The following is a 16783-nucleotide window of genomic DNA, read 5'->3' on the forward strand; positions in this document are numbered from 1 at the left end:
TATAACAAAATTTTTGTAGTCGCAGTGTTTGCTGCCGTTCCAGCTAGAGTCTAGACTCTAGACCAATTATGTTGACATGTCGTGTTGTGTTGGTCTGAGAATCGCCTAACTCAAAACGTTATAGGTTGTAGCATACTACAGCACAGCCTATCAAAGTATTTGAGGCAAAGCGTGGTATCAGCCCCGGATTTACACATAGGCCGTAATAGGTCACCGCCTAGGGGCGGCAGCGTTCTAGGGGCCCGTGCATAGAATATGCCCTACGGTATCTATGCCAGATTTTATAAGCTTTGGAAAAAAAATGCGTGCGTTTATTAATACCTCTATATAAGATAAAGGTCGGACGATATTGTTAGTGTGTAGCAAACACAGTTTAACTCATTCAGTCGTCAATATTAGGCTTTATCTCTTATCAGTTATCAACTCGTGTATGAAAGTAACAGTGATTGTATAGAGTTATCTAGACTATATAGGGTGTTAGTTGTTACATTAAGAATAGTTTTGTCATCAAAACTATACTATACTATTGCATGTCGCACCCGACTACTACGAAGGTAGATAGAAAAGAAAAAGAAAAGAAATGAAAAAAAACAACGGCTCTACCTTCAATTTTATTGTAACTTCGATTTCTTACGCCCCTTTTGGACCCCGCTTTTCCTGGTAGGTTAGGTTGAGTTAGGTTAGGTTATATTTCAGAAAAACTAAAAAAAAGAGTTTAAGGTTCAATATTTTAATACCTGTAACATAATATTATGGCTGGATTATACGACACTATGTATGTCCCAGTAATTTAAAAGGAATCTATCGTAGGTATCAGCAGACACTTGTAAAATGATGTTTACAAGAAATATTATCTACAATTACAAAGAATACAATAGTTGTAAAACATAATATTTATTACGTTAGGTAAATCATTCTAAATGTCGTTTCATATTGCAATGAGACGAGACAATGAAATATGTATGTATGTAGGTTTTTAAATTTGACCGTACCTATATAAAATATTTTGTTACTTTTTAAATGGAATGCCAAATTGCACGACTTGCGCTCAAAGCTACACTCGAATCACGAGAATAGAGCCCTTAGTTACCCGATAAGGATATTCTAATGGCACGTACGGGGAAGCGAAAAAACCTGATGATCACAACATGGCACGAATGTTGCGAATCCGGTAAAATCCGGTCTTAGGTTTTATATTGTCAATGTTTAAGGTAAAAGCCATTATGAAGGAGATCTGGTTGGTTTTGGCTTAAGTATTTCATTGTTTTTTGTCATCAAAATCTTATCTTTTTTCTGTGTATTACCACAGCATTACATAAAGGTATATTAACTTTTGTTGAAAGTGTATCTGACTCTGCTAGCTCTTCAAGCTTTAATCGCAAAATTGATTTAGATGAAATTATATCTCAAATGCGGATGAATGTTTGTTAGACTTTTGCTGTTTGGTATTGAGCTACTTTGAGTCCGTACTTTGATATACATGGGAGAGCCATGCTTCGACACGAATGGTCCGGCTCGACCGGAGAAATACCACGTTCTCACAGAAGACCGGCGTGAAACAGCGCTTGCGCTGTGTTTCACCGAGTGAGTGAGTTTACCGGAGGCCCAATAAAAATAAATAAAAAAAATAAAAATTGTTTTATTTCCGAATAGATTTGTAGCAAATACTTTCAGAACGTTGATGCTAATGGTGCCTACCACCGGTTCGGGTCAATCCCCTACCCTATTCCCTTCCCTACCCTCCCCTATTCCCTTCCCTTCTCTACCCTCCCCTATTCCCTTCCCTTTCCTTCCTTACCCTCCCCTATTACCCTGTTCCCTCTTAAAAGGCCGGCAACGCACTTGCAGCTCTTCTGATGCTGCAAGTGTCCATGGGCGACGGAAGTTGCTTTCCATCAGGTGACCCGTTTGCCCCCTTTATTTCATTAAAAAAAAACCCGGGATAAGACATAGGTTAGTTTTTATCCCGGAATAATGAACGGTTCCCCGCGCGATAAACGAATTTTGATGCAACGAAGTTGCGTCATCAGGTATCAGCGTTGCCAGTTTTTTTTTTTGCCAAGTCGGGCCTTTGGAACTTTTTGAGTGAAAAAGCGGGATTCTTCGGTCAAAAGTGGGACAAAGTAAAAAAAAGGTATAAAATCAAAAGTTTTTTTCATTTTTTATCTTTTTATTTGCGTTAAAATAACGTTTACGTGACAATAGATAGCTAAAGTAGCCAAAGAAAATCCACCCTTCTACCTCCCACACTCTACGAACCTTTCTTTCTCAGCACGCTGCACGTACGTTCTTTTTTTTTTTTTTTTTTTTATTATAAAATTGGGGCCGTCTATAGACTGTTCGTCCATATCCTTTTTTTGTTATTTTATTATTTAGATTTTTCGCACCAAGGATAATTGAAATAATATTATGAATGTTAATTAATTGTGGTCCATCACGCCATGGACACATTTTTTTTTAATATATATATATGTGTATATGTATATTTAATAGAATAGAGTATAATATGTTATACATATAATAAATAAATATATACATTTATTGTTTTATAAATTGCATAATAATAATATTAATGTTTTGAACGGTGAGGTCCCAGTCGGTGTGGCGGCCAGTAGATCCGACATTTTCCGATTTCCTTAGATTTTATGCTGCTCCACCCTTTGCCTTTAGATGTTGTGACATTGGCTTGGTGGAGAGGGGTCACTCAAGCTGGGTGGAGTTTCTAGGTTGTTAAAAAGACATCGTTCTGTGTCGAATCTACCCGCCATGTGGCTTAGGACTTTATCGTTCCTGTCTTTTATAGCCATTTTTATATTATAATCTCTTATGTGTTCGGTTGACACCTCCGTGGCTCTTTTTATGAAGCTTGCCACAGCGTCTCCATCAGTGTCAGTGTAATAGACACAGGTGTTAGTGTGCCGGGATATGGCTACAACTGCATGAGGAACGCTGTCATGGATTGCCAGCTTTCGGGACTTGGTCTGTATGATGATCACCGAGGGACTCGTTAATCCCTGAGCTTCATGGATTGTGAGGACGCGAGAGTCCGTTCCCGATCCATAGCCTGTATTAGTGAGGGCTGCTTTCTCCTCTTGTGTGTGGACAAGATACAGGGTATTTAGATTGGTTTTAGGTATTCTCGCTCCTGAATACTTCATTAGCTTTAGGGACCGCACTATTTCCTTCGATGAATAGATGTTATTATAGACCATGCTTAAGGCGTATGCCACATCCATAGGGCTCCTGTGTGTGCAAGACAACTCCTGGGTGATGCTGGTTACCAGGTTTGGACGAGTGTAATTAAGTTTAAAGAGGTTTTCACGCTCTATAAACGGGAGTTGGTTAATATCTCCAATGAGGATAACATCGTTGGCGCCTGTTAACTGATTCGCCATGACGATTGAGCCGAAATGGTTCATGAGGGCCTCGTCAACTATCAACCTTTTGTAGGTTTCTTTTGTCCCATTTACCAGCAAAGAGGCCATGGTACGAACTTTATCTTTAACTTTGTTGCCAGTTCGTAGCGATAGCCTTTGCTTTAGATCCTCGGCTGCTTCGATTGTCGTTGTTATTATAACGTCTGTTTCCTCATTGAAGTTATTAATGATCCAAGTTGTCTTCCCACATCCAGGAACCCCGTTACCAGGCACGTACGTTCGGGCTTTCCCCGAAAAGCGGGACTGAGCCTGTCCCGCGCGGACATACAATTTTGATGAAAAAATCGGGACGTCCCGCCAAAATCGGGACGTCTGGCAACGCTGTCTGGTATATATTATAAATGGGAAAGTGTGTCTGACTGTGAGCTCTTCACGCTTAAACCGTTAAACAGATTTTGAAGGAATTATTTATGAGTCCCGGGATCAAATTTTGGAAGCTTAAATCACTCTCCTTTGTTGACAAAATCAGAATCCCTGTTTTTATAGAGGTCTTTTTGACTAATTATTCTGTGTTATAAAAGTTGACCAATCGTGTTATGCTATGGGTAATTCAAAGACACGCCTCAACAAGTAACGCCTCCGTGGTCTAGTGGTACAGAGCGCGGCTCTTGACTCGGAGGTTGTGGGTTCGATTCCCGCGTTGGAAACATATTATTTCCAAGTTTGGTTAGGACAATGCAGGCTGATCACCTGATTGTCTGACAAGTAAGATGATCCATGCGTGGGATGGGTATGTAAAAAGTCGGTCCTGCGCCTGATCTCTCGCCGGTCGTGTCGGTCTTCCGTCCCACTGGGTTATGAGAGTAAAGGAATAGAGAGTGCTCTTGTGTACTGCGCACACACTTGGGCACTATAAAATTACTCCTGCGTAGCTGGCCTGGTTTCAATGAAACCGGCCACCGTCACCGAAACCGGTGTGGGAGCTATTATTATTATTAATTCAAAGACAAAGACATGATGAATACTGACAATGAACTTTAATTTATATAGCTATAGTTATTGTTGAGAAAAATCGATATCGCCACAGTCAAATTATCAAGGCGTCACCTTAAGGACATTTTTTCTATTTTAATGATGTTACATAAAGAAGGTTCTTTATTTTTATTTCGAGCTATAAGTAGTAACCTCAATCATTTTATTATGTTGTTTTTGTATCGCTTGCTGTTTTCAAGTTTGATCAGCAGCTGATGACATTTTAAGATAAAAAAGATGTTCCCTGCATCAAATGTGTGTTAAGTCGATTTATCCATCGGTGTTTGGAGAGGAAAAGAAAAATATTGTCATTGTATTGCACACACACTAAATACTACTCCCCTTTCCACGATCGCTTTGAGGTTCAATTCACGCTTTAGAAAGGTGTTATTTCAAGTTTGGATATAACACTACAGGCTGATCCCTGATTGTCTGACAAGTAAGATAATCCATGCATCGGATGAGCATGTAAAAAGTCGGTCCTGCGCCTGATCTCTCGCCAGCCGTGTCGGTCGTCCGTTCCACTGGGATAAATGAGTAAAGGAAAAGAGAGTGCTCCTGTGTACTGCGCACACACTTGGGCACTACAAAATACTTAGTTCCATCATTGCTTTGACGTTCTCTATACTGATGGATTACCACGACAAATCTGACAATATCTTGGATTAACTTATCTGATATCTTTATAAGTTTTTAATCGTGAGGAGTTTTTATAGGCACTTGAATGATAATACTGTTTGCATTGTTGGTAAGGGTCGTCCATAAAATACGCAATGTTTTTAAGGTGGAAGGGAAAAGGTACAGTAAAATTTGAAGAAATTTATGTGGGGACTAGGGAGGATAAGTCACGTTTGTTATACTATGGGTACATAATATTATTATTATTGAGACCTTTCGTCAGACTCAGAGTTATCTGCCAACTCAACATTAGTAGTAAGTAGGTATATCAGATTTTTTAAGGTGACATTTTAAAACCTTATTGTATGGTTTTAATTTTTTAGACCCTTTTTTATCCAAAATCAAATTAGGAGGGGTGAGAGAAGAAGAGAATCTCACGTTAATATCGTGTTATGATAAGATGATTATAATATTATCTTATCATAGGGGGAGCTGCTGGGTACAAAAAATGTTTTTACATAATTCATGAACGTCCCCTAATCAAGGCAAAAATCAGAACCTCGAGATGTAGTTCAAGGCGCGTTGAAAGGTGACTTGAATATTCAAGTGTAATACGGGCACCACACTATTGGTTCGTTGTTCTGTTTGCTTAGGAAGTCGAAGTCGAAAGTGACAAGATTTCCCGCGAATATTAATGAATTTTACGTTTTGTTAGTCTCGCTAAAACTCGGGAACGGCTGAAATGATTTGGCTAATTTCAGTATTGAAATTTTCGTAGATGTCTAATCCAAGGATGGTTTATACGGTGAGAAAATATTATGTTTGGTCACCCGTCGGTCATTCGAATTTCACCGGGCCAACTAGTATTAAAATATAAAAATATAAGTACTTAAGTATATTTTAATCCAGACGGCTTTGAATTATTTTTTAAATATTTTATGTTATGACTACGAAATAAAAAAATACTCAAAATATGTAAGGTAAATATCGAAATTCAAAATAGTAATAAAATAGTCGGGCTCGTTAAATGTTTACTATTTTCTTTTCCGGGATTTTTTTTTGTCGAAATTTTTAATAGCCAAATATTTTTTTTAATAAGTAATATTATAGTTACTGTATTTTAGTTCTTTCTAAAGCTATTAATATCTCTTGATTCATTATATAAGCTGGTATTATTTTAAAAATATTTTTTTTGATGTTAAAAATTCTCCTAGTGTACTTGATTGAAAATTTACTTGAATGAAAATACCCGTATTATTTTATAAAATTTATCATCTTAAGTTGTGCAAAAACTACGTATTACTTAATTTCATTTTCATACATTAATTTTAAATTAATTACTATTAATTTTACTCTCATTGCAAAAATCTTCTTTGGTGTGGTTCCACCATCATAGTTCATTGTATAATAATAAATAACTATCATCATCAAGGTTTTTCAAGTGGATTGTTATGACTGGAGTTATAATAATCACGCAATTAACGTAGGTTTGCAGGTTTTATGGGTTTAAAAATGTATGTTAACTTCTGTGATGTTAGCCGATTCACAAATCTACCTGACTAACACACAAAACCTTAAAAAAAATTGTTTCAGCCGTTTCGAGAGTGTTTGGCAAATGGCAACAAACACGAGAATTTTATAATAATAATATTATTACAATAAAATATTGCCCACGAAATCACAAATTTATACAGTAACGTAACACAGCCTTATGAAATCAAAACATACTCTCTAGTGTGTCGATTTTGATGGCACAGGATTTCACCTTATAGATAACTAACTTTAAGATCTAACGTGATATTATTTTTATATTTTGACATTATAATGACAAGTTTGAACAAGTTGACATTTGAAGTGAACGATCACTTCAAATGTCAACTTGTTAAAACTGCGTAGATATAGGTAATAAACTGACTTTAAATATTAGCATTTGTGAACAAAACACGAAAGATGACATCACGTGACGTCACAACTCATATATTGAGTATGGTCAGAAATTTAACCCAGTATACTAGCCGGTGATCTAGAATCATCGTTACACGGTTGTTTAGAAGTAACAACAGTGAATTAGCTAAATGATTTTGTTGAGATGACATTATACGTCACACTTGTCACACCAGTGGCACAGTCAGGCATGCCAGTACTATATATTATGACGTCATAATCACTGGAAAGTATACTGGGTTTTATTTCGGAATCTAGGCGTAGCGACGTCGTACATAATATATTCTAATCACACTGACATTATATCGTCGTTGCAGTGCCATTACCTCCTAATTATTGCAATTTACAGGTAACGGTTACAATACAGGAGACTTTTACGTTTTATTAACAGAATTTTCCTATAATTTTTTATGATTTTTTTACAAAAACACTTATTTTCTTATGAATTTATTTTTAAATGAATTCATATAAACGACGATAATAATAATAATAGATATGATATGACTTTTTAATGACTTAATGGTTTTGTGAGTATTATATTTAATCGTATTTAATTACTGTCATGAATTCTGACGTTTTTCATGACATTCAGTGACTTTTTATGATAGATGTTATTACAATAACATAAATAGAATGAAATAGATTCAGTTTCCTTGCAATCAAACTCGATATTGCTCCTATACAGCTTCGCTAGATAAAATATGAAACATAATATTTTCTACTTAAGAGGCGACTAACCCTAAATTGTCAATTTTATAATTCATTTTTATACTTGAAAATAAGCTCCGAATTGTTTCATTTTCTGAACATAGATACTAAATATATTTCCGAGGATCCAATCTAGCGAAAACACGATATTATAAAATATTCTCCATAGAAAAAAATTACAAAGATGCATCTAATTTTAACGAAATTTTCATATATTTCCATAACCGTGCATTAAACAAAGTTAATATTTTAACACATTGTATATAATTCTATCATTGAGAATCTGACCTAGAGGATTTTTAAAATGTTGTATTATATATTTTATCGAGTTATTGAAAAAAAACCTAATTTGGCGATGAATCCGCGTCGTCCTTTTTCACCTGAAATATGAAAGACGTGAGTGTGAAGAGAGAAGGACGATGTTTGATTTTTTGCGTTAGTCGCCCTGTTAATGCACTCGATTCGGGCGTTATTAGATATCAATGTTACAATCTACTTTTATATTTACATAAGGTTTAACATATTGGTTTGTTTCGACACTTTAAAACTACTGGACCGATATTAATTTATGACATAATATACATTTTATATTTGTATGTAATCAACAGACTTTTCTAACACTTTTTCCCGTATATTTGAGAAAAAATCTTTGACAATTTTGGTAGAAGCATGAAAATTGAACATTAGCTTAAAGCCAACTTTCAAGAATAGCCGTAATCGTTGATATAATTTTTTTTATCCTATGGGGACTATACGAAAAAGCTGCCAATTTATATAAGTTTTACTACAAAAGACATTTAATCATGAAAATCCATACTATATAGTTATACAATATCTTTGCCTGATAAGCTAAAAATGTCGTTGGACAAAAAATGTTCGTGTTACTACAACATTAGCTGTACAATAATATTTTCACCCCAAAATGATTCGTATTCGTCTACGAATAATAAAAACTAAGGAATCGTAACTCCCGTACTATTACCGTTTTAAATTTGGTTCCTTTTGATCTGTCATGTAACGTCAGCCTGTTTTTTTTGCGCCGAGAAAATGCTATGTAACATCAGCCTAGTACCGCTCAAGGTCACCTAAATATTGCAAATGTATTGAAATGTACACCTAAGGTACACTTTTTTGACAAGTATTGTGGAGCATGTTTTTTAACGTAATTACTTTTCCTTAGTTTTTATTATTCGTAGGTATTCGTTCAAATCCGTCACTTAGAAATATTACAATCTAACGATATTCACAATTTGATAGTAACATATTATACACAGTGCAGACTTTTTTATTAGAAGGGACTGAGTAAAGTTTCTATGAGTGAGAGTGACTTTGGAAAAAGGTGAGTCGAAGATAGTATTTGCCTCCTTGTGACCCAAGAGCCTGCGAGTTTCTTTCGTCATTTTACCTGTTTGTTGTTTATTACCCCTATAGAGGTAAAAACAGGAAGGTATCCAGTTCTGAAGGTCTACCTGACGTTCGATAGAGAGTTAGGTTCTATTTTTTATCTTATTTTTTTCTGGATAACTGAGTAGGAAATAGGAATTTCGTCTTTCACTGCCGGATATTTTTGGCAATTGCTTCCTACTGCCAGACCACCTCGAAGTCTACTTTAAGGGTGTCTGACAAGGTCAAATTTAGTAAAACTTTCAGCATTCATAAAATAACGAGTGGCTGGCTATCGCTGGCTCTTGGGTTATTGGTTAATGCTCCGTGAAAAACTCGGATCCTTTTTGTTAAGGACCTCAAAAAGGATTGAATTATTTGCGAAAGGTAAACACGAGTTTGGAAAGATCTTGGTTGTTCAGAAATATTTAACTTTTCTTGAAGGGACTATAATTTTGTTATATACCTTTGGGTTTGCACAGAAATCGTTTATCGCGCGGCAACCTTTTTTCAGGGTAAATACTTTGAGTCTTGTCTAAGAACTCAAAGTATTTGTTTTTTAAGTTTCATCAAAATCAGTTCAGCGGCTAATGCGTAGCGGTAACAGACAAACGGACTCTTTTTGAGATTGGTTTGGAAATACGATTACAATATTTTGTTACTTGTAAATTTAGTACTTTAAGGAAAGCTTTTATACGTGGGAGAGCCATGCTTCGGCACGAATGGGCCGGCTCGACCGGAGAAATACCACGTTCTCACAGAAAACCGGCGTGAAACAGAGCTTGCGCTGTGTTTCGCCGAGTGAGTGAGTTCCCTTCCCTACCCACCCCTGTTCCCTTCCCTTCCCTACCCTCCCCTATTACCTTATTCCATCTTAAAAGGCCGGCAGCACCTGCAGCTTTTCTGATTCTGCGAGTGTCCATGGGCGACGGAAGTTGCTTTCCATCAGGGGACCCGTTTGCTCGTTTGCCCCCTTATTTTATAAAAAAAAGCTGTGTTAGGCACTTTTAGAAGCTTTCCTCAAGCTTTTCCGAGTTCAAGCCCTAAGCGCTTAAAAATAAGCGCAAAGGTTTTATGATTCTGTTTTTCCTTCAATTTCGAGCAAATTTACTAAGTATATTTGAGATTTGAGACTGATACAGCGGTGTATTTATTATTTACATTTGTAACAAAATATTATAATCTAAAATAAGCTTTCTCTTATGAATTCTTAGCAAAATCTACAGCAATAATTATGGAATGATATTGCTTACTAAGTAGCCAAAACGCCAAAACTGGAGCGTTGACCTTTTAAAACTTGGTGAAACCCCGCAAAAGTGGCCAATCCTGTTCGTCATTTTACGCCGAATTGCAAATGGCGGCATAAAGGACATTTTGTTTTTTTTTTAAAGAACATGTTAATATATTATTATGTTCTTTATTTGAATTACGCTTTTTCACACATGCAATTATCTATGAAACTAGCTATAATATTATTTTCGGCATCTTGAGTTACCCCGGAGCAGGGGAGGCACAGCAGGCAGAATGGATTCGGAAATAGCCGAACAAAACCGACGATCCACAAAGCACTTAGACTTGGTACTTTTTTTAATTTTTTTATTTAGTTTCTCCCCCTAACATTATCAGGGCTTGTTAATGGGTCCTTCCCGTTTCATACCACAAAATTTTCATACCGCGGTATGAAACAGCGAAGTACTGTTTTTGAATTGCCTGTTTCATACCGGCGTCCGAAACAGCGAAGACCTTTTTAGAATTAGTCAAGTCGTACCGCAGCGCAGATTTTAGTAATAATAATAATAATACTCCCCACACCGGTTTCGGTGACGGTGGCCGGTTTCATTGAAACCAGACCAGGTACGCAGGGGTAATTTTATAGTGCCCAAGTATGTGCGCAGTACACAAGAGCACTCTCTATTCCTTTACTCTCATAATCTAGTGGGACGGAAGATCGACACGAGTGGCGAGAGATCAGGCGCAGGACCGACTTTTTACATGCCCATCCGACGCATGGATCATCTTACTTGTCAGACAATCAGGTGATCAGCCTGCATTATCCTAACCAAACTTGGAAATAACATGTTTCCAACGCGGGATTCGAGACTCTATAGAAACTCCGGAGTCGAGAGCGACGCTCTAACCACTAGACCACGGAGGCGTTATGCAGATTTTAGTACAGTCAAGCTCAAAATGTTTATACATATTATATAAATTATAAAATAATAAATTATTTAAATTATTTTTATTATATATTATTATTATTTATTACATATTATTATTTTATTTGATTATTTAAATTAAATAAATTCATCTCAGAGAAACCAAATACATATTGGGCAATTTATTGATGGTATACGAAAAGACTCCAAGTATTATTGTGCTTTATTAAAAAAACCCGATGATGTAAAATATTCAAAAAGATCAACACATTCAATTGAAATAAATCAAAGAATATGAAACGAGCAAACGGGTCACCAGATGGAAAGCAACTTCCGTCGCCCATGGACACTCGCAACATCAGAAGAGCTGCAGTTGCGTTGCCATCCTTTTAAGAGGGAATAGGGTAATAGGGCAGGGGAGAGTGGGGAAGAGAATAGGGTAGGGGATTGGGTGGTGCGCCTCCGGTAAACTCACTCACTCAGCGAAACACAGCGCAAGCGCGGATTCACGCCGGTTTTCTGTGAGCCCGTGGTATTTCTTCGATCGAGCCCGCCCATTCGTGCCGAAGCATGGCTCTCCCATGTCACAACCATACAAAAATTAAAAAAAAACTAGCGGTACTACGGAACTCTACCTATATTGCGCGTGGCCCAACACGCGCTTGGCCAGTTTTTTTATTTGTATTTTCTAAACTATCTATTTTCATCAAAAAAAAAATCAAAGCACACTATGAGGGCACTTTTGAGATTGACAGCTCCCGGACCATAAGTACATTTATATTCTTTTTGATAATTTAAAATTAATTATATAGTAATAGGTTAATTTTAAAGTTCTATGTGTCAAGCTGTGATTCTATTGTTAGAAGTCTGATAGTATATAATATATTTTTTTATTTTGAAAGAAAGGACATTTCTTTATACAAAATATTTTTTTATTTTTTCTTGTTACCACTTTTCTATACGCCAGTATAAATAAGTGATTAGACTAAAAATATTTAATAAAATTCATGGTACGAATCCACCCATACCAAAAAAGAATTCGTCGTTTCATATACCACTCCAAGCACCGCGGTACGAAACAGGCAATTCAAAAACAGTACTTCGCTGTTTTATACCGCGGTATGAAAAATAAGTGGTATGAAACGGGAAGGACCCTTGTTAATTCACTATATACTACAATATACTACAATATACTACAATTTTTCCCAAATACATTTCTTGTTTACGACCTACTTATGAATAATTTAAAATTGCCAATTTATTACAATGTTCAAATTAATACTTCATTACAAATAAAATTTCTAAAATTATACGATATAAATACTTCATTAAAAATAGACTTGGTACTAGTAAGTACGTATTTTATGTTATAATTTAAACTTCGGCTATTTCCGTATCCATTCGGCTCGCCCTGCCTGCCCTGCCCCGGGGCAGTTCCAGATGCCGAAAACGCTATTAGATCGACCGACAAAAGTCAGAACTTTTAGTGTCTAAACACACTAGGCTGAAGTTACGCGGCGGAAATTCGGCATAATTACGCCCGCAATGTATTTTAAATTACCGATGACACACGATGACACACTATTCCGTCGCGTTCCGTCCGTATATTGTATGCGTTTGAATTTCCGCCGCGTAACTTCGGCCTAGTGTGTTTAGACATTTAGAACTAATATCGCCGCTTTGTAAAGTGTCACTACATAGTCAGCAGTTACGTACAAAGTTAACACACCCCCATGATAATGTCAAGTGTCAACCAAGTGCCACAACTACAAGATCCTTGTAAGGCCGTAACGTCAAAACGGTAGTAACGTCAATTTGCTTCATCACTCTGTAGTACAGTGTACTATGTATGTATGTATGTATGTATGTACTTTATGTCTACCAGAATCTGATGGCAAAAAGTGAGAAAATGTATTGACTCTAGCTATACGGGGGTAATAGGAATAAAAATTTTGATCCTTTTTAGGGTTCCGTACCCAAAGGGTGAAAACGGGACCCTATTCATGAGACTTCGATGTCTGTCTGTCCGTCTCCAGGCTGTATCTCAAGAACCGCTATGGCTAGAGTTCTGAAATTTTAATAGGTTGTGTATATCTGTTGCCGCTATAACAACAAATACTAAAAACAAAATAAAATTAATATTTAAAGAGGGCTCCCATACAACAAACGTGATTTTTTGCTCGACATTAATAATGGCAACAAGTAGGCACTTGATATTTTCACAAAGGCCTTAATAATAATATGTCTACTTCAATATTTAAGAATAGTATTAAAAAAAATAAGGGGAGCTCCCATACAAAAACACAATTTTTGGTCTACGAGTATGTTTGCTCTATAACAGTACGGAACAGGAAGAAAATCGCCCAAGTCCGACTCGCACTTGGCCGATTTTCTTCCTTTAGTGGCTTATTCTGAGTGTGAAACATGCATTTATACAAAATTTATACAATAATCAAGGATATTTTTTGAAAACATTCCATCAAAATTTTCCATCAGATTCTGGTAGACCTATAATACAGTACTTGAAAGCGCCAATGGAGCTTCCAAATACGTTTGATATTGTGTATTAGCACAGGACAGACAGATGGATAAAAAACCAGTTTTTTTTTTGTTAAAACAAAATACGAATATTTAATTATTTGCTGTGTGAAAGAATGTTATAATAACTTAAAACTAAAATGATAATGCACTTTACCGTTTTGCATTTCACAAAATTAGCCTAAGTCTTTTAAAAACAAATAAAAAGGTTACTTGGTACGACGACAACAGCCCCGTGTATTATTTTCCTCTATGGAAAAAAGTTTTGTGACTGTGCCATTAATTAGGCAATGAAAATTATTATTAGGGTATTAAAACAAATAATTGAGGAAACATTTTGTGATAAATGATACAATTAATATAAAATGTAAAATAATTTCGTCTGAAGGTATGTAAAATATTATTATTGTCAGACGTTTGTCAGACATAAAACCGGGAAAGGTCGCAAGTGAAGGCTGTTCGCGGTTTTTCAGTTAGGACTAAGGTTAAAGGTAATAAGTATACCGCCGTACTCAGAGACATAAGTTATGTCAAAAGATAGTTTAGCTGCTTAGGCTAAAAGGATAACATTTTTTTCAACTATGATGGCAGAGTAGGCAGAACTACTGTATACTCCGATGGTGGTATCAATTAAAAAAAATAATTTTATAATCTAAGACATGTCAAGTCAGGGTAAATATGTGGTCAAATCATAGACTTAATATATACTATACTTCTGGCACAGTATAGCAATATTAGGGATATGTCATATTGCTATACTGTGCTACTGGTTTAGGGTTTATTGCCATTCATATTGACTAAAGATGGCAGACGACTTTGTCTGTGAAGATTTTAAGTTTAAGTATTTTTGTTCACAATTATTATTATTTTTGGATAATTATCCAAACTAATATTAAACACGGTGTAACAAAAGTAAGTGATAATACTTTAGATTAGGGTGTGTATGTGTCCCTTATATAGAGTTCACTGTGAAAGAGAGCATATTTTTTGTGATTTCTATGGGCAAGTGCCCTAAAACTTACTAGTAAGGGAGCCCTAAAACATTTTTTTTTATTACTATCAAGCAATTTTTTTGTGAGTAGCTTCATTTTGATAAGACAAACAACATTTTTATTTGAGAAAAATCTTGAAAGTGGTAGCTAACAGAGATAAAAAGGATTTCATACTTTGATTTGATGGTCCTAAAATATGGATGGACAAAGGTGAAAAAAAAGTTACTGCTATTTTTACAGCGAACTCTATAGAGTTGTGAAGATAATTCTTTGCAGGAGAATTATTTTTTTCTATATATAGGGTACCCATACACACTCTAATGTATTATCACTTAGTTTAGTTACACCTTGTAATAATACTTAGCTCTTTCAGATCAAATATTTTTTTTTTCTTGGATAGCTCCAATTGTAGTAGAGTCATACAGTATCCAATTTCGATATAGTCATGATAAGACCATTTTTTGACGCATAGGTATGTAGGTATGCTGTGACTTTACTATGTTGAATTAAAACAAAGGTGTTTAAGATAGTGGTACGTATCATAAAGATAAATTATCTCTACAAATTCACCTTGTTATTTTGATGTACCCGAGTATCTATAAGTACTATTATTTCAACATCCAAGGAATTTATAAAATACACAAATGTAGAAAATATAATAAACATTTTGGAGGACTTGCAGAAAATGTCGCCTGGACTTTAATTTTAGAGTACGGCCTTTTTGAAATTATATTAAAAGTACACTATATTATAGCTTTTTCATCTAGAGAGAAAAGCTTAACCACATTGGATAAAATCTTCATGTAGCTCAATTTACTATAGTATAAAATCGTTTTGTTAAAAGTCATTACTAAATTACTATTAATATAGAGTATTATACTCGTATCATATTATAATTAAAGAGTAGGTGGGATTATTTTAAATTTAATATGTTTTTACAATTATTTAATCTGCAACTATCTCTACTATAATATTTTTTATTTTAAATAACTTCATTTCATACTAATAAATTTATTCTAGACAAATAATAAAAATCGCTCGAAACTTATTACTTACGCGAACCAACACAGCACTACACGCGCACACAGCGAAGGCACTACACAGTGTATGCGCCCGCGCAGACGATTGTGACAATTCACTCAACTGGTTTCTAATCATTGTAAACAAAGGTTGCCACTTGCCCGCAACTTCGATCACGCGGTGGCTGGCGCAAAAGTTTGGAGGACCAGGGCACTTAGTCAAAGTGTCGGTGTTAACTTATTATAACTTAGAAACGCGTCAAATGTTATACACATTCGATATTATCGAATGTGTATAAGAATTATACGCTTGCAAAGAATTATGTCAAAATACAATTTTGATATCTTATTTCGATGTCGAATCTATCAAATACAGTTTTAATAAGCACCTTCCTCTATATTCTATCTACATATTTTAGGTCTTTCTTAAGTTGATTTAGAACTGAGTCCGGTTAGCAGACTATTCGTTCGCGGGATGAAATGGTTGTCCATAAATAGAAACATATAAAATTGTAGTAAAAACAATTGAATTGCTTAGGGTTCCATTATAGTCGAATGATAAAACTGGAACCCTACAAAAGTAGGTAATCTGTGTATCTAGGCAGTGCCGTAAATAGCCTTTTTTGCGCCCTGTGGGAGCTTATAATTGCACCCTAGTTTTTTAACTGGCTTCCAAAAAGGAGAAGGTTATGTTCGGCTGTAGATTTTTTTGACTACATTGAAAAACATCTCTGGGGCGCAGCGGGAAGTACTTATCGGGAGCAATTTGAAAGAATAAGAGTCTGCCTGGTCTGGCCATTCTTGCGCCCCCCCCCCCCCCCCCAGTGTCTACACCCTGTGTCTGGGCACCGGGTGGCACCGCCCTATTTACGGCACTGTATCTAGGCTATATCATATTAACAGACTTGCAGCTCGCGGTGTTGTTTCGGATCATTTAGGGTGGGTTGCAACTTACAACTTGCACCAGAGGCATTGTTATAGTTAAGGTTATCGTCAAATATGGCGTCCATTATTGC

The 16783-nt window shown here is 35.8% G+C and overlaps 1 protein-coding gene across 1 annotated transcript in view; it reads right to left on the reverse strand.

Annotated features, from left to right (window-relative positions):
• The window catches only part of LOC121728650 (proton-coupled amino acid transporter-like protein pathetic), a 50504-nt gene extending 34623 nt beyond the window's left edge, over nt 1-15881 (reverse strand). Inside the window, exon 1 of the mRNA XM_042116874.1 lies at nt 15805-15881. The gene's annotated coding sequence lies outside the window, so the exon portion shown is untranslated. The remainder of the gene's footprint in view (nt 1-15804) is intronic.
• Nucleotides 15882-16783: the final 902 nt, after the last annotated feature.

The sequence above is a fragment of the Aricia agestis genome, chromosome 7 (assembly GCF_905147365.1).
Source record: "Aricia agestis chromosome 7, ilAriAges1.1, whole genome shotgun sequence".
NCBI lineage: Eukaryota > Metazoa > Arthropoda > Insecta > Lepidoptera > Lycaenidae > Aricia > Aricia agestis.